The sequence below is a fragment of the Pipistrellus kuhlii genome, unplaced genomic scaffold (assembly GCF_014108245.1).
Source record: "Pipistrellus kuhlii isolate mPipKuh1 unplaced genomic scaffold, mPipKuh1.p scaffold_m20_p_3, whole genome shotgun sequence".
In the NCBI taxonomy this organism is placed as follows: Eukaryota; Metazoa; Chordata; class Mammalia; order Chiroptera; family Vespertilionidae; genus Pipistrellus; species Pipistrellus kuhlii.
Window position 1 is genome coordinate 136,987,200 of NW_023425529.1, and position 27,933 is coordinate 137,015,132.

A 27,933-nucleotide genomic window follows, 5' to 3' on the forward strand; every position below is an offset into this window, starting at 1 on the left:
GGAATTGCAACCCAGCATTTCCCTCCAGGCTAAACAGGCTTATCACAAAACAGTGAACAAGCTTCCCTTTTAAACGAAGGCTTCCTGTGTGGGTGAGGAGGGAGAACTGTCCTCACTCTGGCCCCAGAGGGTCCAGCTAAACTCTGGCTCCCTAAGCACCTCGTTAAGGGAAGGGGCCAAACGAGTTGAAGTACCTCACTTGAATCCTAAGTAGCTTTACCATTTGGAGGGAGAAGCCATAGTGAAAACTAACCTATATTCGGTACAGCTACCTATATCCTCACTGGCCACCTATCATAAAGTATGCCTTCATTTTCTTTTTCTTTTTTTTATTAAGGTATTATATGTGTACATATCTTACCATTGAGGGCCCCCCTCCCCCCAACTCCCATATATAAGAACAGAAAACCATGGGTCATCAGACCAATGTGCAGAACCAATAATCCCAGCTATGATGTATTGGCACTTACTATAATATATAACAAATGCCACTTACTGTCTTTACATTTTTAATTTATTTAATCCCAAACCCTAAAATTTAATCTCTGTTAGGCAAGTACTATTATAATAACTATTTTGCAACTTGGGAAACTAAACGTTTTAGCCACTTGTCCAAAGCCATGCAGTTAATAAGTGATAGAGCTGAGATTGAAAGCCAGACGTCTGGCTCCTGGGACCTGAATTCTTAAAAGCTATAAAACATTATCCAGCATTTTGTGTGGGGTTTTTTTTTCCCCCCAGAGAGGAGCAAGATAAAGAAATAGAAATAAATCTGAGAATAAAAAAGATATTTCATCTTTAATTATTATGCTCAAGGAGATTTAAAAGCTTATTTTATCAAAACAGAAGCAGGCAGGTGGGAGGGGAATAATTGAGTTCTTAAAAATTAAAAATAGGATTGCCAAACTTAAAAAAAAAAAAAGATCAATAGTATAAGTGGAAGCAAAAATCGAGGAAATCTTGCAGAATGTAAAGTAACACTATGAAATAAAATATTGAAAGAAAAGATATGTAACAAAGAATTATTCCAGAAAAATCCAAAATTCAATTACAGCAGAAAAACTGGAATTATAATTATTGTCATTATTATTATTACTGTAGTGAATATGAAACTTTAGGTTGAAAAAAATCCATCATATTTTGAGGAAAATGGATGAAAAAAGACCCTTATCTAAAATATGTCTTTGTGAAATACTTAGCATGCCAAGGTTAAAGAGAAGTGCTGCAAAGCTCTAGAGAGGGGAAAACATTTGTGTGTAATGAAAGAAGGATCACCATACTTTAGATTAAGACATTTTACATCAGCTATAGTGGGTGCTTCAGCTCTATTAGATGCTAAGAGTCTTTGGACTTCTTTCAGTTGCTGAGAGGAATTTTTTTTGTGAGACCAGAATGCAGTACCAATTCAATTATAAATTAAGGGTGGGAGCAAAAGAAAAATATTTTCACACTAAAATTAATGAAACAAGACATAGAGGTATAACAATATCATTTATATTTATATGTAACTGTAAGGTTGGAGGCATAGAAAATTGACCACTAAGATATGTTAAAGTAATGTTTATTCCCCAATAATAAGGGTAGAGAAATCAGAATTGAAAGAGTGGGGAGGGAAGAAAGGACCCAGCAGGCCTGCCTCCATAGATGGTGATGGAGAGAAGCAACACGTGGCTGGTCTGGGGGTCTTTTAAGGGGAGGAACAGGAAAGGGTTGGACCCAGGGTGAAACAGGAAGCGGTGAGCTCCAGGGCACTTTGGCACACGCACTGATTGGTGGTTCAGTGTCCTGGGGATGTCTCTGTGGCAGATGCCAATAATGTCATAACTTCACCCACCAGTTGAGGGGGCGAGAGAATCTCACAGTAACCATCAGAAAACTAAAAGGATTAATAGTTGAAGCTGTAATTCTAAGAAGTATGGAAATATAGTATGAGTCAGTGTTGAACCTCAGAGGGAAGGTGAGGGTGGGTGGGTGGGTTGGAAGAGATTAACCAAAGAACTTGTATTCATATATGCATAACCCAGGGGCACAGACAATAGAGTTGTGATGGTGGGACAGCCAGGAAGGGGATACAGGCTAGAAGGGGTCCTCACCTGAGGATATGTTTCCATTGATTTTTAGAGAACTTGGAAGAGAGAGGGAAAGTCAGAGAGAAACATCAATGTGAGAGAGACACTTAGACTGGCTGCCTCCTGCATGAGCCCTGACCTGAATGGGCCTCAGCCAGGGAGGAGCCTGCAACCTTGGTACATGCCCTTGATCATAATTAAACCCAGACCCTGTCAGCAGGCCAAGGCTCTTTCCACTGAGCCAAACCAGCTAGGGCAGGATATGACATTTCTTAGCCCTCCAGCAGCAGACCTGTTTTTTTCTCCCGAAGTGATGGAAAAAGCCTAGATCACCTTTTTGGATTCTTATTACCTACGTTACCAAGAACACTGTGAGGGAGCTTAGCCAATGAGCGGTCAAAACAGGTGTTTCATCTGCAGCTCATGTGCAAAAGCCCCCCCCCCCCCCCCCCTGCATTGTATCCACTGGGGTAGGGGAGTGCTGCCTGCTCAAAGGTCCTCCCTCCCTCCACAGCTGGGGCGTGTGATGCTGGCCTTGTCGCCAGGGGGATAACGCCAGCATCCCACACTGGCTGCTATGGACACAGCCATCTTTTGTGATGGAGTGATGGTTAATTTGCATATTATCCTTTTATTAGATTAGATTGGCATAGTGATTTATGAGTTCTTTTTTTAATGCTTTACTTTCATGATGCAATGTATTAATGAATCTGTGGGAGGTACAGGAGGATGGAGAAGTTAGGGAGGAAGGAAGTTAAAGCATGAGTCATTTAACATTTTATATTAAAATGATTTATGGAAGTTATAAAATGGAAGCAGTTTTACACTGAAAAAATTGGATTTGATAAATGCAATCCAAAGTAAACGTCAAGGAAGCTGATTTTTAAAAGCATATAATGGAAAAAAAGAGCTTTGTCTCCAAGTTTCATCTCTTACACATGACTTTGAATAAGAAACCTTACTTCTATATCTGTTTCTTTAAAATGGGGCTGTGATATCTGCCCTATCAATAGGTTTAAGAGTTTCATGTAATCCTGTCAGTCTCATAGAGAACAATGTTTATAAATATATTAACCCTCAATATATTATACTAGAGGTCTGGTGTATGAAAACTGCACGGGGAGGGTCCCTAGGCCGGCCTGTGGTCAGGGCCAATCAGGTTCCCCGCATCCCAGCATCCCACCCCCACCCCCAACACAATCTTTTCCTCACTGCTGATTGGGGCCTGCCGGCCAGGGGGAGTAGCCACAGGAAGTTTTGATCTCCAGTTTGGAATGTGCAGGAGGCAGCCAATCAATGATTCTCTATCATCATTGATGTTTCTATCTCTATTTCCCTCTCTGAAATCAATCAAATATATATATTTTTACAATGCAAGGTTTTTAGAGGAAGAAAGGTAGGGCAGCTGAAACCGGTTTGGCTCAATGGACAGAGCGTCGGCTTGGGGACTGAAAGGTCCCGGGTTTGATTCCGGTCAAGGGCATGTACCTTGGTTGCGGGCATATCCCCAGTAGGGGGTGTGCAAGAGGCAGCTGATCAATGACTCTCTCTTATTGATGTTTCTAATTCTCTATCTCTCTCCCTTCCTCTCTGTACAAAATCAATAAAATATATTAAAAAAAAAAGAAAAAAGAAAAAGAAAAAAAGAAAGGTAGGGCAAGGAAGCTATTGACAGGGGAGCATTTGAGACCTTGCTCATATTTCAGATAGGATAACATAAAGTGGTCTTCAGTGGGTGACAGGTGAGGAGTGGCAGTGGGTGGAGCAGGGCATATCGGACTGAGGAACAGGCTGCAATGACTGGGAATGTCTGTGACAGTGACACTGAGTGTGTGTTGGGGACATCGCTGGGATCATTCATTCCCAAGAGGTTTTTGATCCCAGACAAGAGGAGAAACATGGAGATCAGCAGCCCTTTCTTAGCCTAGAAGGTGAGGTGGGGATCAGGATTGGGCTGCTCTGCTTCCCTACAAATGTAAAGAGTGTAACTGGACATGGACGTCAGTCTCCCAGCCAAATCAATGCCCTCTCAGCCCTGGAGGCTGTGTCCTGCCACTCTCTGGCTGTGCTATGGCACTATTGGCCAGGGAGGCTGAAGCCACGTCCCCAAGCACACGTAGAATACAAAGGGATGGGCAGAAAGCTGGAAGCCAGAAGCTAGAGCTAACATGGCACGGCCTGGCAGCACTGCGTCCATCATGGAGTGGAACAGGGAACAGCTGTTGGTGCAACTGGCTTTGGAGTCAGAGGGCTGAGCTTCCTGCACTCAGACATCCTTTGAGGGGTGTAGCAGTGCACCAAGTGGCAGGTGGCCAGGAAGGAGCCTGAACCAGGGCCAGAAGCCGCGCAGCTCATGCTCAACCCTGCCGCTGTGCCTGCTGCCACTGCTTGGTAGTGCTGCTGCTGATTGCCAACCATGAGCCTGACTTCTGGCTGAGCAGCTTCCCCCTGGTGGTCAGGGCACATCATAGGGACTGGTCAACCCGTCATTCTGGTCATTCTATTCATTCTGCAGTTGCTGGGCTTTTATATACATAGAGAAAGATAACCATTGGAATTTATATCTCATAAATTATCTGTCTTTAGATAGCTACATCAGACTATGGTAGTTCAGGGGTCATGGATCTGGAAAGCTATCTTTATTACTTTTTTATTTTGTCATTGATTCTCAACAGACATTTCTGAGGTTAACCAATTGCCCAAAATAATGCACAAGCCTGCTATCTGATTCAGACACTTATACAACTTTGCTGTATTTCTGTTTGTACTGGTTGCATCAAAATTTAGGGCTAAGTAAATTTAAAGAGTTGAATGACAATCTTTTCTTCTGTGAAGTACTGTTTACCATCATTCCAAAGTCTTTCTCAGATTCTTTAACTTACTCAATACTTACTAGGTGTACCAGAGAATAATGCGAATCTTTTTCAATATATGTCCATATATATGCAAATTGATATGTATGCTATTTTGTTGTATTGACAGCAAGCTTCAAAATTTCATATGTCAAATTTGCTGAAAATATTAACATAGATATTTTTATGTTTAAGATGTCGAGTTTCATACCAAAAAAGAGCATTTGAGGGAAGATTTAATTCATTACTTTATTTTGAAGAAAAGTTCCCACATACTTCTGAAAGCTTATGGTGAACATGCTCCATCTCAAGATACTCGTGAACACTGGTGTAAACACTTTAAAAGTAATGATTTCTATGTGAAAGACAAAGAACGTCCAGGTCAACCAAAAAAGTTTGAAGACCAACAATTACAGTCATTATTGGATGAAGATGCATGTCAAACTCAAAAACAACTTGCAGAAAAATTAAACGTTGCTCAGCAAACAATTTTTGATCATTTGTAAGCAATAGGGAAGATTTTAAAGGAAGGAAAATGAGTACCATACCAACTGAATGAAAGACAAATGGAAAACCGAAAAATCATCAGTAAAAAGTTGCTTCAATGGCATGAAAGAAAGTCTTTTTTGCATTCAGTTGTCACTGGTGATGAAAAGTGGATTTTTTTTTGAGAATCCTAAATGCTCAGAATCATGGGTTGATCCAGGTCAGCCATCAACATTGACTGACTGCAAGACCAAATTGCTCCAGAAAGAAGACAATGCTCTGTATTTGGTGGAATCAGGAAGGTATGGAGTATTATGAGCCTCTAAAACTAGGGAAAACTGTTAATCCTGATTGCTACCAACAACAAATAATCAATTTCAACCACACTTTGATCAAGAAACAACCAGAATGTGCCAGAAGACAAGTCAAAGTAATTTTGCTTCATGATGACGTACCATCACACACTTCAATACCAATTAAAGACAAGTTAAAAGATCTTGCCTGGGAAATATTAGCCCACCTGCTGTATTCACCAGACCTTGCTCCTTCAGATTACCACTTGTTCTGATCCATAGCACACGTATTTGCTGAAAAGCACTTAAAAACGTACAAAGAAGTGGAAAATTTGGTCTCTGAATGGTTTGCTTCAAAACGAGAAAAGTTCTATAGGGATGTTATCCACAAATTACCTGAAAAATGGGGAAAATGGGTAGCTAGTGATAGACATTACTTTGAATAAAACACTTTTGATGTTTCTCTTGAAATTATTGTGTTTTCTTTTATTACAAAATCCACCATTATTAACCTGTACACCTACCCTGTTTCCCCTAAAATAAGAGTGTCTTATATTAATTTTTGCTCTCAAAGATGCGCTAGGTCTTATTTTCAGGGGATGTCTTATTTTTCCATGTAGAAGAATATAGTACACATTTATTGTTAAGTGAAAATAAAGGAAATTTATTACCTGTATACAGTACGGTAGTACTGTAGTTGTCAACACAAACCAGACAAACTGTGAATACTACAGTATCAAGAATCTACTCATTTATTCAATGACAATCATGTCATCATCTTCTGGAACATAATCATAACAATCCAATTCCTGAATTTCCTGGTGAATTTCTTGTGACTCCATTTCTTTCCAAATCAGTGGACCAAATCTCTCATGTTTAGCAATAGCATTCTAACACAGAGCCTGGGGGAGGCCTTATTTTCAGGGGGATGCCTTATATTTCACTCAGAAGAAAACCTGTAAATAGGTCTTATTTTCGGAGGATGTCTTATTTTCGGGGAAACACGGTAGTACTTCAATATAATACAATACAGTATATATCTAATGTAGACACAATTTCTACCTTTTCTCTCTTTAAAATTTGCGGGCAATGAGAATTTTTTCTACATTCCATAATTGAAAATATCTTGGCCTATAATACTGGTTTTGACTCAGGATCTCAACTAGATATTGAGGAAAAATAAATCCACAATTAAATCATAGAATTTCAGCATTTAAGTGCCCTTGGCAGTCATTTAGTCCAATCTCTTAGCAATGTTTAAATTCTCCAGGTACTAATAGTAACAGTGAGTATCCATTTCTTGAGCAAATATGCAATAATTAAGGCCTGCTGGAGACAAAGCCTTCTAACATGTCATCTAACACACAGGAAATTGTGTGGCATTTTAGAACTTCTTAATTATACCCAACATATGATATGTCTACATGCATATTTCAAAGCTCAGTTGTAATTTGAAATACTTTTCTTAAAGAAACAAAAAATGAACTCGCAAATAGGGTTTACCCATTCATGTCACTAGATCTGACATAATTTCCCATTCTATAAACCTGTAGTCCTGAAAAGCAGACACATAAAGTTTGGAAGAGTATCCTTAATCAAGCTGAGAACCTGGCAAGTGCTTACCCAAAAGAGGCTAATGAATTATCAGGTTTGAAGCATTTGCCATTACATCTTTATAGATTTTTCTTTCTTTTATTATCCACTTGTAATTACATTCACTTGTCCTATCACATTTTTATATGCTCTGTTCAGAGGTTAATTAACTCAACTATTAAGGTAGGATTTTTCAATATTGAAAAAATAATTAAGGTGTTATATATTTTTTTTCTTGAAGATTAATTAAAATGTAGTTAAGTAGGGAAATTATCAGAGGTGTTTTAAGAGATTAAGAAACCCAGCAGTTTTTCTAATGAATGGTCTGAGGACTGCCAGCATCGGATGGCAAGGATGCTTGTTAAAAATGCAGCTCCTGCCGGGCCACTGTGGTTTAGTGGTTAAGCATCAACCTATGAACCAGGAAGTTACCCTTCGATTTCTGATTAAGGCACATACCTGGATTTTGGGCTCAATCCCCAGTAAAGGATGTGCAGAAGGCAGCTGATCAGTGATTCTCCCCTTGCCCCACCTCTTCCTCCTTTCCCTTCCTCTCTGAAATCCATAAAAATATATTTTTTAAATATAAATTAAATAATTAATTAAATATGCAGCTCTTTAGACTGCAAAGTCCATTAAATCAAATTGGGGGATAATATCAGTAATTCCAACTTAATAAGTAAGTATGATTCATAACTGCATTATAGTTTGCAAAGTATTAATTCAATCACAAATATTTGTCGAATGGCTGCTTCATACTAGGCACTGTTCTCAACTGGAGATTATCAAACTATGGCTCAAAGACCAAATTCAGCTTGCCACCTGTTTTAATATAGCCTATAAGCCAAGAATTAGTTTTATATTTTTTAATGATTTTGAAAAATAAAAAGAAGAATATTTTGTAACAAAAAATTATATGAAAGTTAAATTTTGGTATCTATAAAGTTTTATATCCCACTCTACAGTTATTAATTTTCATATTTATGGATGTATTCATCCTATAATGGCATAGTTTAGCAGTTGTAACAGAGTCTGTTGTGGCATACTCATTTGCTTCACGCTGCTGCTAAGCACAGTACAAATAACAACATTTCAAATGTCATGCATATCACTGTACTGCTGGCATTTTTTTTTTTATTACCAGAATAAGTTTGTCATGTCAAAACAAGAAAATAAAATTAAAGTAGTCTTTGTCGCTTTTAATACACAATTGAGTGTGGATTATTTTGTTATGAAATTATATGGCAAAACATTGAGTTTATTATGCTAAAACAATATACTAGTAGCTGTGCTGAAAGAATACAATAGATTTGAATATTTCCAGACCAAGAACTCATCACAGTATTTCCAACTTGCAGGAGAGCAGAAGCCAGGAAAATTCAAAACAAAATATCTTATCATAGCATTTTTTTTTCTCTCACACAAAATAAAATAAATAAAATGGGTCTAAAACAAAAAAAAAAATTGTATTTGTTAACCATTCTAGGAAATCTATTTAATTAAATCGTGTTTGATATAATAGCCAAACAAACATGCTGAGAGGAAAAAAATTTAATGCTAGCCTATTGCTGAGGATACTTAGTCAAAGAATTGAGGACCTTAAGAACAGATTCAATAGCCAATTAAAATACAAAGCAAATTATTTTGAATAATTTTCCGTGGTTCTTGATGAATTGTTATCACCCAAAGAAAGAGTTGTATTTTTCTCATTAGTAGGCCTGTATAACAAAAATCATATTTTATTATTGTTATTTAAAATTTTATCAATACAATATTTGAAAATCTTACTCTTTTATACAATGTCAGAGAGGAAGGGAGAGGGAGAGAAAGATAGAAACATCAATGATGAAACAACCAGTGATCAGCTGCCTCTTGCATGCCACCCACCAGGGATGGAGCCCTCAACCCTGTCCTGTGCCCTGACCAGGAATCTAAGGGTGACTTTCTGGTTCATAGGTCAATTCTCAACAACTGAGTGACACTTGCCAGGCCATAATATCTTTGATTTTAGCTCTTCTCCCAGAAAGCCTAAAATATTTATTATATGACCCTTTGGAAAAAAAAAAAAAAAGGTTTGACCTCTTCTCTGAATCCTCAACTGAAGATTGGAGGAAAGGACAGAACCCTAGAAATTTTTGCTCCCCACTCAGTGACCAAAACAATTTTTACTTCTCAATGAGTGATGATAACTCATAATTATACAGAGCCTTTCAGTGAATTGAGAAAGGGCTCCTTTGATTGTTATGATGACGATAATTATTATGATTTTGATATAATGTTATGAAGATGTTGTTCTCTTTAATTTTTTTTAGAAATAAATTCAAGATAGATAAATGACTAATCAAAGCAATGACAAGCATTTCAATCAAGTTAATTCTGCCAACTTCTCCATAAAGAAGAGAATCAGTCAACATAAGGGACATGGAGATAACATATAGATTCTGATTTTGTTTGTTTTATACAAAGGAAAATCCTTTTCATCAAACTTAACTTTAACTTTGCACTTTAAAAAGGCTTATTTGTGACATATGTTTATGTTTCTAATGGAATATTGTATTTCAAAAATGAAAGTAACGAAATCACATTAAATAATGTCATTTCTATACATTAAATTTACATAATTGAGCAGGCACAATGAAGATATCTGAAGTACTTATAAATTATTCCTTTTCTTCCTCTATCTTACCTATTTATCTCACTATTGTATAACTTTTTCCATGCCCAGCCCTACTTCCACTGTCTTTTTTTTTTTCTTGCTCTCCACCCCCCCCCCCCCCCTCCTGGAATTGGTCTCTGAATCATTGATTGTGCTCAAGAAATATTTATTAAATATTCAATGACCAAATCAAAATGTGGTCACTTTTGCAACTACAATTATCAGGTTGGTCTCCTTAACCTCATTAACTTTACTCTCAATAACATCTATTTTAGCAATATTTTATTTGTAGAGGTCTCTTTGGGTGAGGCAACAAAAGTAAAAGTAAAGAAATGGGACTTTTTCTAGTTGTTTGCTTTTTTCATTCTATTAATAGACATTGCTGTTAAAAACATATAGTTTTCATAAGTCTTTAAGATTTAATTTCTAAATCTGAGAATAGCTTTTAAATACAGTTACATTCTTGAGCATAATACCTGAAAACAAGAACACTTAATTTATATTTTGAGGATTTAGACTGGCACATATTCTACTTAAGACTTCTTTTAGATCACAATATTGTATCATTTTATCTGAAAAAAAAATGTATTTAAGGCATTACCAAATCTGCTTAAAATGGCCAAAATAGAAAATGTTTATTCGGATTTCTACAGAAAGTATTGAGTTTTCAGCTACTTGTTATTAGCTACTGTGATGGTTTGCATATTACACTTATTTAAGATTATGTCCTTGCTGAAACGTAAATGAGTTTTATGATTTGTGTGTGAGTGTGTTATTTATCTTTACCACTCCCAGCTTCAACCACTGAACTAAATCAAGTCATCAAAAATTGGTTCCTTTTTTCTTTTTTGAGCAAGAACTATAGAACTTATATGTGATGAAAGGGTTTTAACTACTGTTAAAGAGAAAAAGAAATTGTGTGGGTTTATTTTTAAAGTGTGCACTTACACACACACACAAAGTTGTAGAGTTGAAAGGAGAGAAAAAAGTAAAAGTTCATTGGAACCCTGTGATTTATAGGGAAAGGCTCACTGAGCTCATAAAAACCAAAGGGGGAAGTGGTCGGACATTGGGTCAAATCTCCATTCACATGTTGTGTAATAAAAGGCTGACTGTAGCCTTTCAGCCTTGCTTCTAGGCATAGACAATGGCAATTGCAGAGCAAGACTAATAACAGGATTTAGCATAAATCCACCACAGGAAGTGAACAGTTGTACTGGCAAATAATTAGCCAGGAAACATTTTATAGCAGCATCAGGATGCGTCCGTGAGCTTTCAAACTCTCAATGCATTTGGGATCATGAAAACATAATTAGTTCTCAGTGATTGTAATTTTCGTGTGTGTTTGTTGTAGGGCAGTTCTTAGGCCCCCCCTCCCCTTTCTTTTCACAAGCAGGCCTTATTTTTCTTGTCCTAATTTAGCAGCCCCAGTGAGGGTTTTGAAGTCTCAAGGGAGGGATGTAGCATGTTCTCTTTTTCCTCCTGCTGATGCTTTTTTATTGCAAGGTGGATGGTGTTTATTTTGCACAGCTAACAAGTGAGTTCAAAGCAACACATTGCTCTTGAACTCCTGCCAGATTCGGAGAGCTGAAAGCCATCAAAGCCTGACTGATTTGCAAAGGAATGTCAAAATGACCAATGCACCGCGTTTTCTACCGCCCATTTCATTTGACACTTAAAGGAAAGTTAAGTGGGAGTGTAAAAGGAAGGAAATTTACTTAAGGCAGCCCACCCTGTAATGTGAATTCATTTCATTAAAAAAAAAAAAAAAAAATGGGAGCTGTTCACTGCGTACTTCCCATTTTCACCCTCTTTGCTTTCTTTCTGTTACTGTCTTGGTAAAGGCTGCTTATAAACATTATGTTTCTATTCTCAAGTCATCCATATTAAGAATACATGCTGTCATTAGACTTGGCTCTGAAATTCTTGGTGTCAAAGTGTCTGCTTCATCGGATATAGTCACATCAGTTGAAGAGTGGTCCCTGAAGACAAATGCTCAGTCCAGGCCAATATGTTTCTCTTTTCAACACTTGGGGGGGGGGGGGGGGGAATTTCAATCAGAGCCAACAGATCTATGTTTATGAACAAATATAAATTATTGTTGGAGGAAACAAGACTGGTAAAACAAAGTCACAGAGTCAATACAATCAAACATAAGACTTTGATATGATTTAATTTCTGTGTTCTAATCACATTTTATAATCTCAAACTTTATTTAAAACTTATATTGAAAATAGGACATTGACTTATTTTCCCAGAGTAAGATCATCTGCAAATTATTTCCCAAGGCATTGATCCTAAAGCTTCATTCAGATTCCTAATTCTTTTTTTTACCAGTAAGTTTGTGTGATTTATATAAATAGCTATCATCATCATCTAAGTTGAACAATAACCTCACCTTCAAAGATTGTCTCCCTTGGTTGAGTTTTTACCATACATTTCTCTCTACTGCCACCTTCTACCTAAAACTGAACTCCATTTCTCCACATGCTATTGGCCGTTAAAAGTGTACCTTATCTCTGCTATCAGAGTATAAGGTCATCTGAAGGTAAGATTTCTGGCAGTGCCTAGATGCTTGGAAGTGAACTGCTGAGATATGATCACGCTGTAACTATCTAAAAAAGTAAATTCATGTTAAACTGAGTACCATGCTGGAATGGCTGGAGTCAGATGCATCCAGATTTGGAATACAGCTGAAGCACTGACTAGTTTTGAGGCCAAGACTAACTAACTTTCCAAACCTTAGCTTCCTCTTGTATACTATGAAGCTAATAATAGCATCTACATTGTGGTTTATTTTGCTCGGTACTATGCATGTCAAATAGTAAGCACTCAATATGTTAGCTATTGAAAAATCATAGCAGTTTGGAAACAGCATGCTTCGAGAATCAGGAATTTCCTCAAGTGGGCTTAAAAATCAGAAACACCTTGTCTCATAGAACAGGAATCTAGAAGGCAGCCAGGCTCCAAGTTTGGTATGATAAAGTCCTGTTTGGTCTCAGCAATGCTCTTGATACTCTTCTTTGGGTGAATTTTATCATCAGGCTGGCTCCCCTGATGGTTACAAAATAGCTGCCAGCAACAACTGGGATAGCTCTCTTTTGTGTTAAAGGCCAGCAGAAGAGATAAGAAAGGAAAATGCTTTGAGATGAAACTACATGAAGAGTGACTGAGACAACCTAAGCTCTGTGCCCATTTAATGTGAAATGGTGGCATCACTATGTACCCTAATTATCTTACGCTTAGTTTCCTGGGCCAGTTTATAACGAGGGGAGAAGACTTCCATGATTGCTCTGTGCCAACGAGGATCATACTCTGGAGCTGTCTCCCCCCAAGTCACATGGGTGGGAGGCACAAGGGTGGTTGTATAGAGAGTTGAAGTTCTGTTAGAAAAGCCAAAAGGAATGATCAGGTCTATCAGTTAGAGTCCTAGCGGACAGAAATGGTATACTCAAAAAGGAATTTAGTAATAAAGTTCTAATTAAAAGATCTAAGGTAAAAACAAGGTCTTTCTTTCAGTTACCAGGAGCTGTTTCCATCTCTAAATCTGAAAAGAGGAGGGAAAGAAGTAGTACTGGAACCCAGTATAACAAAGGCTGGGTGGATAGGCCCACCAATAGGAGTGTGACCTTTATCAAGGGACTCAGGCAGCTCTCACTCATCCTAAACAACCTTGCAGGAGGTACTTGCCAGAATTGCTGTGGTGTTCCTCTCCTTCAACCCTCATCAATTCTCTAGCAATCATATGTAAATCACATTTGTAAAAATGAGCTCCATTTTACAGATGAGAAAACTAAACCTTAGAGATTCCAATAACTTGCCAATGGTCCTACAGCTCCTAGGTGTAAAGAATGAATTTAAACCGAGTTGCATCTGTCTAATTCTAGAGTCCACGTGCAGTCATTGTTTTTCTATTATTACAAGGAATCTTGTTATTGGGACTCTTAGGAGGCTAGTGCTGACCTTTGCCATAGTGCTTTTTTTTGGAGCATTACAAATGAAGCCTAAGGTATATTGGTTAAAAAGAAGTGAAGAAGTTAACACAGTGACTGATTTTAATAACTACCAAATGGAAACATCACAAATGTTCAGAATAAGAAAAATTTTCAATAAATTTAGTAATAACAGTGTGATGAAATATTGCAAAGCCTTTAAATTTAGGGTGATTTCTTAAAGATTATTAACTGGGATCATACACATTGTAATACCAAATTTTAAAGGTATTAAAAAAGACAGATGTGATATAACTCTAGTTATTAAAAAATACATGAAATATTTTTATGTAAAGGAAATTCAGAGATGTGTTTAAAATGGTCATTTACTCTGGATGTTATAATTTTCATTTTCTTTAAACCTGCTCATAATTTCTAATTTTTCTGCAGTGAATATGAATAATTTTATAACTAGAGAGGATGATGAACATAATTTGTAAAGATTGTTTGTATTTACTTGAACTTCCCTGTGTTCTTTTTCTCTAACATTGTGTGCATGCACATTTACAAGCTTATTCTATACTATATTTCTGATCCTTGTAAAGATGGCCCAGATTTAATTTGGGGCAAATTTTTCTACTTAGTTTATGAGGAATAAAAAGTAACTAATGCTCTTTTAAGAGACATTTATTTCAGGAAATTGTTAAGATTATTTAAAATCACCAGTTACAAGTTAAGCTTCAATTATGTTTAAAGATAATATAGGTGAAAAGCTCATCTTTGCAATGCAGGCTAAAGTGTGATATAACAGTGGATAATGGGTGAAGTATAATTTCACAGTCTCACACCAATTAATTTTGATTGGCCCAAGTGCACTCTGTGATAAAAATTGAATATACAGTTGTGTTGTTTTCCCAGCCCCCTCCTTATTTTATCCCTACTTTTCCCTTTAGACCATTTTAGGAGCAATTTCTCTCCAGATTTGGGGGAGGGGAAATTAACATTTTTGTATGCACTTCTAATAATCAGGTACTAAATTGCTCTCCTTATAGCAATCAAATACCTAACTTGCTGATTTTTTTTTCATACTTTTATCCACAGAATTTTATTGAATTTATTTTTGCTGTATTCGATATAATAAGCAATTATTAGATGCCTTTTATGTGCTAGCAATGGGATAGCAAGATGAAAAAGACAATGCAATTATCTTTGAAGAGCTCACAAACAAGAATAAATGTGAATGTGTGTAGATGCTCACACATGCGTGTGCCTGCATGCCCATGCGCACACACACACACAGGGCTGATTTGGTAATAGAATAATATTCAGGAGTCAGGGAAAAGTTCAGAACACATAATGGCAAGGGATGGTTTTGAAGGCTGAGTAATAGCTCAAAAGGGACATTTTGGTGAGTACCAAGAATTTAAACAAGGATGTAGAAGCACAAAAATACATGATGTGTGTGGGAGATGGTGGTAAGTTTTGTGAGGACTTGAGCCCATGTGAGTTAAGCTCCCCTTATATTTTACATTACAAACTGGGGCTTCTACACTATAATCAGTGAAAAGCCAGGACCAGTCTCAGTCACCAAATCAAATTATTGCAGATAAGATTTTTGTTACAGAAAGGAAATTCTGGTGGCCTGAGAGGAGGAAGCTGAGGAAGAGAAGAGCTGTCAGGAAACTCTCTGAGAAAGAGAGTAAGGGCCTGACTCAGGATCCTGGCATGCAGTAATGTAATAAAGGGGATCTCTCTGAAAGATGTCACTAGGTGAACAAACAAATAAAGGTAATGGAGAAGTTAAGGTGGCACTGCTGTCTCACTCAATCCATGCTTTATAAGAGATATTCTCCAATCATGGGGTCAGCTGTCACATACCTGTTTATATCGCTTAGACTTAAATCTTCAGCATCTGTTATAACCACCTGAATGTCTGTCCCATAAGCACTTCAAAGTTAGCAGATTGGATTAAAGCAGAAATTGTAAATTTCTCATCTTAACATTTCTTAGCTATATACAGTTTGCTGAGAAGGTGGTATCGCCCTGGAGTCCTTTCATTTATCTCCTGTCATCCACTTAATCACCAAGGCTGACTGATTTGTGCTCTCGATTTTCCCCTCTCCCAAATCTGTCCTTGCCTTTCTGCCATTACTATCACTATCTCTGAGTCATCCATTTCCTTAAATACCACTTCTATCTTTTTTTACTCTATCCCATTTATCAAAAACTCCGGCCAATTTTTATCTTCTAAATATTCTATTTAAATCCTACTTGGTTCAGGCCATCATCATATCTCCATTTTATTATTTATGGCTTTGTACTCACCTTACCAGTTCAATTCTTCAACAATTTTTCACCAGGCCTATTAAGGCATTCATAACTGGCTTCTCTGCTTCCCAATCAGTCCATTTTCCACCCTCCTCCAAGCGAATCAACCAAAACTCCTCTGCTCACAACTTTTCACTGTCTCTGTCACCCATGCAGGCCTAGATCTTTAGCAGGACTGACAAAGTCCTCTGAACCTCCACCTTCTTCTCCCACCATCAATTCCTACCACTTCTGATTTCACTATGTACTTTCTAGTTACATATGCTAACAGAGCCAGAAATACAAGTTACCAAAACCAAGGCTATTCAGTCATTTCCTGTTCTTTTATGTGCAACTGTGGTTCTTCAATACCTCTAATTATTAAATTAGAATATATTACAACTCTCTCTAGAAAGCACAGTAGTCAAAGTATTCTTGGATAATAATTACAAATGTAGCTCTAAGACTTTGTCTTTAAGATATTTAAGCTTTAACAATATTTCCACAATTGAGTTATAGAGCAATTACTGTCTCAAGCTAATCTGGTTTATTTTCAATCCTGACAAATGATGATGATCATGATGATGATAGCTACAATTGATGCAAGAAATCTCCAAATGTATAGAGAATTTTTATAAGTTTACTTGAGCCAAGCAATTGCCAATTACTGGGAAGCAAAGGTATCAATGGATTGAGAGATGCTCCTGAGAATATCAGTTTTTCAGCTTATTTTATACATTAGAATACAAGGAGACATAAGGTAGATTACATGAAACCCATTAGTGGTAGATTAAGGGGGCAGGGTAAAGCAAAGTAGGGAAATCTCTCTCTGGGATTGGATAAAAAGGCAAAGTGGAGAACCACATACTTTGTATTACACTGTCAGGTATAAGAGCATTAATAGCTAACATTTACAGCACATAGAAATGGTATGTGGAAAGCAAGATACCAAGAAGGGGTCCTGGGGTCACTTTCTCTAATGCCAATGGTTGTGCCTTTGGGAGTCTGGAAAATATTACTCTGACATTTCAAAGGTGTGTTATCTTACAAGCAAAAAAGACAATAAACAAGCTCATTTAAAGTAAAGATAAAACTTTGTCAAGGCAGATACAGGCCAAGGAGGTGACTACCTGCCATGACCCACTTTTATTTAGGAATTTTTTATGTTTAGACTCTCCTATGTGGTTACTTTTGGTCTCTGAGTTTGTAGGGCCCACCATTCAGGCCTCCCCTGAACCTGTCAGGTTTAGTATGTGGCCCCTTTTTCATCCACACCAGCATGTAAAGGCCAGCAGTGCACCAGCTATTGGTAGATTACTTCATCTATAGTATCAACAGTTCTCAAAATATGTATCATTGTCCCTTTTTACAGATGAATAGACTAATTCTCAAGGAGTCTCCAGTTGTTTTCCAAAACAGTAATAGTGACGATCAATCCCAAAACTCTGTGATTTCAAGTCTCATTCTCTTGCCACCATGAGATGCTACTTAATAAAAGTTATTTAAGGTGTTATAAACAATATTAGGAGAAGCACAATGACTAACACAAGGTGTTATAAACAATATTAGGAGAAGTACAATGATTAACAATCTTATGATGTAAAATAGTGTATGGTCAATTTGATCACTATAGGTTTGGAGTTCTCTTTAAGATAACATTCATTTTGATCTTTCATATAACTTTTCCAGATTTCTACACTCATGAGATAAAGTGCCTTTGCCATCACAACTCTCCAACCTACAATTCCTGGCTTGGCTGATGTATAAGGTGAAACTAGAGAAGAGTGTGGTCAAAATATCATACAGGAGGCATCACATCCTCTAAGTGGTGCTTTAGTTTAACGCATGGCTGTTGAGAATGGTGCGTGTGCAGCAGGTCTTACTTTCTTTACTTGAAAAACTAGCCAGTCGTGAATTTTTAAAAATCTCATGAAATCCAGTAATATAATTTTTAACGTGTACGTTTTTATCATAATGCATACACCAATAATTTTAGGGAAAAGCTTGTGAAGAGCATGAGGTTCTCGTGTGGAAAATTTATTGTCACATTCAAAACCACAATATCGTGTACAATCTTCAGAGAGTGAGTTGTTTGCCAGGGTTTCAGCTGACTTATCTTTATATTGTCTGATTGCCTATTGTAGTAGCCAGGCTCCCAGATAACCCCCAGTGATCTTTACCTATCAGTGGTCACACCCATATGTAGTCCCATCCCTGACTACAGTACCAAAGTAAGTCTGGGTGATGAGCAGCATACAGCAGAGGTAATGGTATGTCACTCTGGTATTAGGTTATAAAAAAGACTGTAGCTTCTGTCTTGGATGAGGAGTTTGTCTCTTTCTGTCTCTGTTGCCCTGTCTTCTTTACACCCCTCTCTCCTATTCTCTTTTCCTTTCCCTCTCCCCTCTCTAATCATCCTCCTCTTCCTCCTCCTTCTCTTCCTCCATCTCCTTCTCTTTCTCCTCCTCCTCCTCCTCCTCTTCCTCCTTCTTCCCCTTCTTCTCCTCTTCCTCATTCTCCCTCTCCCTCTCCCTCTCCTTCACCCTCTCTCCCTCTCCTTCCTTTTTTTCTCCTTTCCCTTCTCCCTCTCCTCCTCCTCCTCCTCCTCCTCCTCCTCATTCTTCCCCTTCCTCCTCCTCCTCCTCTTCCTCCTCCTCCTCCTCCTCCTTCTTCTCCTCCTCTCCTCTCCTCTCCCCTCCCCTCCTCTCCTCTCCTCTCCTCTCCCCTCCCCTCTTCTCTCTCTCTCTCTCTCTCTCTCTCTCTCATCACCTGATCTGAAATGAACTGTTTGCCATTAACATTGAATTTCCATATGATGAGGCCCAAATGGTAAAAAAAATAAAATTTATGGCAAAAGACAGTGGAAAAAAGTAAAGCCTATTAATAACCATAGCTAGGATAGGTAATCAAGTCTTATGGTGACTGCAGTCCAAGCCAACATCTTGACTGTAACCCCTAGAGAGACCCTAAGCCAGAACAAAGCAGATAAGCTGCTTCCATATTCCAAACTCAAAAATTGTGAGATAATAAATGTTTTAAGCTGCTAAGGTTAAGAATAATTTCTTAGGCCCTACCTCAGAAAATTCTTATGAGAGTAAAATAAGAGAAAATTCTTAGAAAAATTATAATAAAAGTACAATTCAATGGTCAACATATCATCATATGTAATTCTATTTTCCATTAGGCAGAATGGCTCAGGTGTCAAAGGGAGACTTCAATGTAACAAATTCATCTTTGAAATTTTTTTTTCAAGCATTAGTAAAATATAATATCTCTGAAATATCATAAGCAGTGTTCACTATTATGACCAACCTAAAATTCACTTTTTTTTTCTGCTTTCACAATGAAAACTGAGGTATAGTAATTTTTTCATAAGAAATAATAAAAGCAATGTTTACTTTTCCTCACTAAGGAGATATTATTATTCTTTAGCACTAATAAGATAATAATCCTGCTGGGACTTTAAAAAATCAACATTACATAAATAATTTGAGCACACACATTAAAATACTGTAGATCCAGTGTGTGACCATCACATATATGTAACCAGAGATATCCCCCAGGAAATATGTATTTATTAAAAATGTTAGCATCTTCCAAATTGAAACTCATATCTCTAATAGCCAATCTATTGAAGGAGAATATAGGGGGCAACCTGGAGGGAAGGGGGTATGTGGGCTAGAAGTCTGACTCTGAACCTAGTTATCCAGTGTTCTACTGCACATTCTTGTTAGCCTATAATTAAGCCACTGTCCCTTCCTTGGGCAATAATCTGTTTTCCTAAACTCTCCCAGTTTATAAGGGCCACAAACCAATAATTTAACAGCTTAGCCAGAGGGGAGGTCACTGGCACCACCCAGGCCAGGCCTTTAGCTGTAATCTCACTTCCATATCCAATCTAACTTAGGTAGGACTGCAAAAGCCTGGAAGTTAGGAAACAAAGAATTTTAGGAATATATATAAGGAGTAATCTCATTGTATAAAATGTTCAGGCTTTAGATCTTTGAATTCCCTGAGCCAGCAGTGCTGCTTTGAATAAAGGTTTCTTTTTTCTTTTTTTCCCCCTGAGTACTCGTTGTATATTTTCTAGTCACCTGGTAAATTCTGCAACACTAAGAAAAAGAAAAAAAAATCATACCATTATGTAAACTAACTTTAGGATGAAAAATTATGATAACTAACAGCAGCTCATGTTTCATAACTTTAAATTCTAAGATTAATGTATTTCAGAAATGATTTAAACTCAAGGATTAATAAAATTCTGAAAGGAGTTAAAAGAAAACTATTTCTGGTAATACATAATCTACAATATGTATTAATATATTCCCCATTGATGACTCATTTTACACATGAAAAACAGTTTTTACAAATCCATTTAGAAGAACCAAAATGTAATAAATAAACCAAAGCAATAAAAGTGCTTTATAAAACTGTAAAATACCACATAAATAATACGTATTATAATACTGATAATGTTATTATTAAAGCAAACCATGAAATGGCATTCAGGGGGAAATGTGGATAGTGAGAAAATAAAAGCTACAGAAAAGAATCAGGGAGGAAATTTAGACTCAGTTATGTCAAGAGCAATGTCCTTCCTAACCACTAAAAAAAAGCATTTCCATTAGAACAGATTTAAGTGGTTTAATGTAGGAAGACCATAATCTGATGGACGGAAATCTATGAAAAGATATGTGAATAATAAAGGAATTAAAAATAGAATGAAGGGCGGAGGGAGGACAAGAAAGAAAAAAAAATGAGTGAAAAGATTCTTCTTAACAATATAATTCAAATTTAAAACTCAAAACATCTGCTTTTTATAAAAATCTGAGGGAATTAACTTACAATAAAGGAATATGAAAAATCTTCAATTGCAAGAAAGAAAAAGAAAAAAGATTATAGGGGAAAAATAAAAAACACCAGCTCAAAAACAATAAAGTTTTCTCTCATTAAAAAGGAGAGCTTCTTTAGACCAGTAAAAGCTGTATGTGCATCTTTCAAAGGGCAACCTTCTGAAAGAATTTAAATCAGACAGTCAATTCATTTGGGATAATAAGAAATTGTATCTATAAAACAATGTTGTTCTACATTTGATTCCCCCTGCCCTAATCCTACCATCATTTAAGAACTTTGCACAATAAAAAGAAAGATTTCTTCTCTTTAAAAACTTAATTTTTTAAATCAATAGGCTTTCTACATGGATTGTTAGAAATACTTAATCTTTTTAATTAGAAAAAAAATCTAGATCCTGAAGTTTTTCAACCTTTCAGTTTTATTTTTTCACTCAAGGCAACAAATTCTTCTTTTGTTAATAATTGCTAATGCAATATTTCCTTTCTGTAAAGGCACCTTTTAAACTGTATTTTCTGGGAATGGTGTCATTTATTTTTTATTAATTTCTGATAATAAAATACATTACTATAAACTTCTTTAGGTTCTGGGGGGAAAAATACCTGATATAACATTTATTTCCTGAGAATATGGTTTCCCCCTCTTGATGTAGCAAAATTCTATTACCTTCACATTCTTAATGGTTTTTTATATCTAGTTATATTTATCTTTGATTTTGCATCTAATAAAAGTATTATTTTCTAACTTGGTTTTACAAATCACTATGTTTATAATATATCTGCATCCCCTTCTGTATCTCCTATGGTATAAAAAAGCAATAATCTTTTCTAAGTTTAAATATTTTGTGACCACAGTATTTCTCATAAGAGTCAGGTTAGCATAACCTGGTTGGGGAAAGAATCATACTAGAAGGAGACTGCAGGAAAAGAGGGTCCATCCAGAGCAATCTAACCCATCAGTCACAGGTGTATAAAGGTTTTGCAGTTCTTTGCTGCCATCATTCCAGACAGGCCTACAAACTTTCAGCTATCTCCAGTACCACAAGGGCTTGAATTGTCTTCTTTACCATCCAAATGGCTGGCTACAACTTTGCTTTAGAAAGTGCTCCTTAAGTGAAGTGAAAAGTTGAGACAATTATTGAAATAATTCAGTTCTAAAAAATGGATTGAGGAAGATCAGCCTTTTTTTTTACTTTATCAAGATTGGTATTACCTACATGGATGAAGCTCATTGCACAATTGCTGTATTGCGCCACCAAATACACACATTCTTTGTGTACTAGACCTGACTTCAGCCTGCTATCTAATACTGACCAGTTCTGGATTTCAGAGGGGTATCTATGTTAACACACAACCGAGATGACTTTTCTATTATCTACATAACTCATTGTAAAGTATTTGGTGAAATGATGTTTTGGAAACTTGGTTGATCATGGCAAAGATTAGTTAGTATATTTACATTAAATAAAAATCATCTATATCCCTTTGTAAGAGTATTTAATATTCTATCTAAATTTTTGGAGATATTCTTGCCTGGCTGGCATGGGTCAGTGTTTGAGCATCAACCTATGACCAGGAGGTCATGGTTTGATTCCCAGTCAGCTATATGCCAAGTTGCGGGCTCCATCTCCATTGTGAGGTGTGCAGGAGGCAAATGATCAATGATTCTCTCTCATCATGAATGTTTCTATCTCTCTCTCTCCCTCTCTCTTCCTCTCTGAAATCAATAACAATATTTTTAAATGTATACATATATATATTGATATTCTGAATATTTACATGTGTCTTCAGAGAGATAAAATTGATGTTTCTCCTCCAAGCTCTATTTTTATCAATGAAAGAAAGTCAAATATTGTTTAGACATGAAAACTGTCTAGCTGTCTCAATGATTTTATAAACATAAAAATAAACTGGAAATAGAATGGCATAACTAAAATAGGGGTATAAGTATTCCATGTAAGTCTCCCAGGGAATATATTAGCCAATCATTGTCTTCAGAAAGGTGTTAGTTTTCCAAAAACTATTTATTGTATAAATTGAATGTTTTTTAGATTTCAGTTCACATAACTGATCTTATTCTATGCTTATGTATAATGTAAATCCTCACAATCTACAAAGTAAGAGCTATTATCACCCCATTCTTATCAAATATAGTTTAGGTTTTCCATAAACATTTCCTGTTTCTGCAATATTGATGTCTCCATAGAGACCTATTATTTCACTTCATTGTCACAACCACTCTGTGATCTACATATGATAGGGATTAGTTTCTCCCACTATTAGTGAGAAAACTTAGGCATGTGATGAGCTCAAGGTCACAGTAGAATTCAAGAGAGATTCAAGGTCATTGGTACTAACACACCATGTGATACCCAATATTAAAAGGCTACATGTTTCTGGATGGGACAGATATGTTTTATTGCTAGGTCATTCATGATGCCAATGTAACTTAATGTGCTATTAAGCAGTCTCTTTTAGAATGAGAAAAACACTCAAACCAGTTATTTACTAAAGTCTAGTTGTTTGAGTGATTTGACTAATTCAGTACAAATAGTACTGTGTCATCTTTATAAAATACATAGACCCTCCTTCCTAAACTGTCCCTAAAATAGTTTCATGGCTCAAAAGTTCAGATTCAATAAAAATGCTCCAAATTAAATGTAAATTTATGGGACACTTGAGGTCTGAGCCTGATGATGTGATATTGTTAGTTTTATTTCCTTGCTGATTTCACTTTCTTCACTGTTTTCCAGGGCATACATTATCTTGGTTTTTCTCGTTCAGAGTTGCATCTTCTGTTTTCTTTGCTAGTTATGTTTCATCTTTCTAACCCTTAAATATTATATGGTCCCAAGCCTCAGCCCTAGAATATCTTTTTATTTCTCTCTGCAGCATTCTCTATCTGATCTCTATTCTCATGGCATTCAATACTATACAGAGGCTCATAAATCTCAACTGTAATCTCAGTCATACCCCTTAACTTCATATTCACATATCCAATCACCTACTCATCGTTTGCATGTTTAACAGGAATCTCAAAATCAAAATGTAAAAAACTCAAATTTCTGATTTCCTGCCAACCCTGCTCCTCCTATTATATGTTTCTTTTTTTCTCCAGTTGTCTCAAGCCAAAGCCTTTGGAGTGAGCTTTTACTGTCTTCTTTTGTACCTTATATTCAAAATATCAGGGGATCCTATTGTTACATTTTACAAATAAAGCCAACATCCCACCATTTCTTATAACCTCGTTATTTTCCTCCTCTGCCACTTGGAGCCACTTTTTCTGTCACTTGGATATCTGTAATCATCCCTTAACTCCTTGCTGAACATGGGCATGGTTTCACCTGGGAGTTATTTTCCTCCTCTGCCACTTGGAGCCACTTTTTCTGTCACTTGGATGTCTGTAATCATCCCTTAACTCCTTGCTGAACATGGGCATGGTTTCACCTGGGAGTTTGTTAGAAATGCTGAATCTCAGTCTACTTCCTAGATTTACTGAAGCAGAATCTGCATTCTAACACAGAGAACCTGCATTCCCCGTGATTTGTATGCACTCTAAAGTGTAAAAAATTTCATCATTACTGATCTGCATCTCTTCCCCATAAACTCTACAGTCCATTTTTCAACACAGCCACAGCCAAAGTAATCCTTTTAAAATGAAAGTGATGTATGTTTCTTTCACCACTCAATACCCTTTAGATCTTCCTATCTTACTACAAGTAATAGCCAAGTCCTCACAGGGACCAACATAGATACCTGCACCAACAAACCTCCTACCATTTGGCCCTCAACACCTACAAATTGCATCATTTCCATATCCAATCAACACGTTTGCAAATAATTGGGTATGGAAAGTTTCTAAATCTTCTGGGCAGCAATTTTAAACATCTCACATTATATCTTTCTTCTACAGACATATAACTTTATTCTTAACATTGAATTTGTGCTGACTTCAGTTTTCACTCAGAGAGTACCTTTAATTTCTAGAAAACACCAACAGAATTTCTGAACACTAAGTACATTCTTCTAAATGTTTTAAGATGTATATTTTTAAAGAATCTTTACCTTCTACAGAGATATTGAAATACATATAGATGTAACTATATAATGAGTGGAATTTGCATTGAAATAATGTGAGAGGAGGAGAAGCAAATCCTATCCAATAAAAGAGTAATATGCAAATTGACCATCACTTCACACACAAGATGGCCACCTACATGTGGTAAAAGATGACTGCCCCATGTGGACACAAGATGGCCTCCACAAGATGGCCAGCAGGGGAGGGCAGTTAGGGGTGACCAGGCCTGCAGGAGAGGGCAGTTAGGGGTGATCAGGCCTGTAGGGAAGAGCAATTAGGTGCAAACAGGCTGGCAGGGGAGCAGTTAGGCATCAATCAGGCTGGCGGGTAAGTGATTAGGAGGTGAAGGGGATAGAGGCAATCAGGAAAGCAGTCAGGGGAACAATTGGGAACCAGAAGTCTTGGACTGTAAGAGGGATGTCCAACTATCAGGATCGGGCCTAAATGGGCAGTTGGACATCCCTCAAGGGTTCCCAGATTGAAGAGGGTGCAGGCTGGGCTGGGGGACATACACCAGGCCTCTAGTACAGGTATAAATGAAATAAGATTGGTCAAAATGGGAGTTGCTTGATAGGTATAGGAAGATTACTTATATTTTCCTATCAATTTTTGTATATGTTTGAAATTTGTCAAAAATGTTCTTAATGAAAATACAAAATTAGTAAAATACTTTTCTTCTTTTTCCTGATAACAATACAATTATATGATGTCCGAGTTTAACTTTTGTGGTAACAATGAACAAATATGCCAAAATAATACCCGAATAATTGTTGTCCTCTGTGCTTATGATTTTTTTCTCTCTCAAGGTCTGTCTAGATCATATCTCCTTGATAAAGGTTGTTCCAATTAGCTTTCTAACAGCATATCATTTTAATGCAAAATTCTTTCCCCGTGGAATTAAAAATAATAATAATTGTAACTACCTTGAACAGCATTAAACATTGAGGCAAATTACTGTTATAATTTGTGGAAGAATAATGATATCCTATTTAATTGAGAGCACTGGATTTTCTAATGCATATATTTAACTGTTTTCCAGGCACAAAATGTGCACATAGTAGGCAGTCACCAAGAGTTAGCTGACTAAATGATTAAGCACATTAATACTGATGGCTGTCAAAATTGTATTGGGCAAAATTGCATTTTTCTCAAATGATCACATCACTAAAAGAATGTATATTTCTCACCTTGGAATGGCAATCCAATGTTTGTTTCACATTGCACTCAGGATAACAGATTTTACAATGTTGATTTATGTGCAGGAGGTTTATTGGAATGTACATGAGAGAAAAACACCTGTAAAAGTGAGGGAAGCAGGATTGGGCCAAAGGAGAAATGGCAGAGACCTCAACCCATCCTACCTGGAGCTTTGGAGTTGGGTGGCCCCTCAGTTCTCCCAAATCAAGACAGGGAATCAGATCTTTGTACCCTTGCAGAGAGCAGCATAGAGCAGTGATGACTTGCAGACTTCACCTGGGCTCTCTACCAAGGGCAATGCCTAGAGAAGGAGCTAGCTGTGATATACCAGCAGTCAAGCTACAAGGCCCAATATAATATGCATTTTGCATTTGTATTTGAAGTTTCATGGCAAAAACTATTCTATAATTCTTGTCTTTTCACTTATTTCTTAACATGACCTATGCCCCAACCATATACAGAATAATTTTTGTTTAGAATAATATTGAACTATTTCTTAAAACTTTTTTCCTTTCTTAAATATATGCGATCTACTTTTCCTTCTCCTTAGGTATCTTGTTCCTTAACCCTATTTGTTCTTTTGTTCTGTTTTGTTTTCATTTTATTTTAGAACTTTTTTATTGTGTTTAAATATATGTATATAACCATGTTTATCATTTTAATCATTTGTAAGTACATGATTCAGTCATATTAAACACATTCAAAATATTATGTAATTATTATCATTATCTATACCCAAAACATTTTCATCAATTTCAACAAAAACTCTGTACTCATTAAATAATAATGCTTCCTTCTCATTGCCTTTCAGCCCCTCATGATCTCTATTCTACTAATTGACTAAGAATTTGCTTATCCTAAGTACCTCATATAAGTGGTATCATACAATATGTGTCCTTCCATATCTGGCTTATTTCACTAAGTATGACGTCAATACATCAATGGTGGAGCATATATTGGAGCAAAATTTCTTAAAACTAATAATATTCCATGATCACATACACCACATTTTGTCTATCTGTTCATCCATTGCTGGATAGCTGAATTATTTGTCTTTTGGCTATTATGAATAATGCTTCTATGAATTTGAGCATACAAATATCTGTATAAGTTCCTGCTTTCAAATGGAAGGGAGGGAGGAAGAAAGGAAGAGAGAAAGAAGAGAGAGAGAGAGAAAGGAGAGAGAGAGAGAGAGAGAGAGAGAGAGAGAGAGAGAGAGAGAGAGAGAGAGAGAGAGAGAGGAACATTTTGTGAGAGAGATACATTCATTGGTTGCCTCCCACATGCACCCCAACTACCAGGGCTGTCCCTTTCCTTTTGAGAAACCACCAAACTGTTTTCCACAAGAGTCATATAAGCAAAAACACTGCTATGAAAGATGTCTCCAATTGTACTGCCTATGTTTCTTCTAGAATTTTTATGGTTTTGTGAATTACATTTAAGTCTTTTATCCATTTTTAGTTTATTCTTGTGTATGGTGCAAGTTGGTGGTCTAGTTTCATTTTTTTTTTTTTTTTTTTGCATGTACCTGTCTAATTTTTCCAATACCACTTATTAAAGAGGCTGTCTTGACTCCATTGTATGCTCTTGCCTCCTTTGTCAAATATTAATTGACCGTAA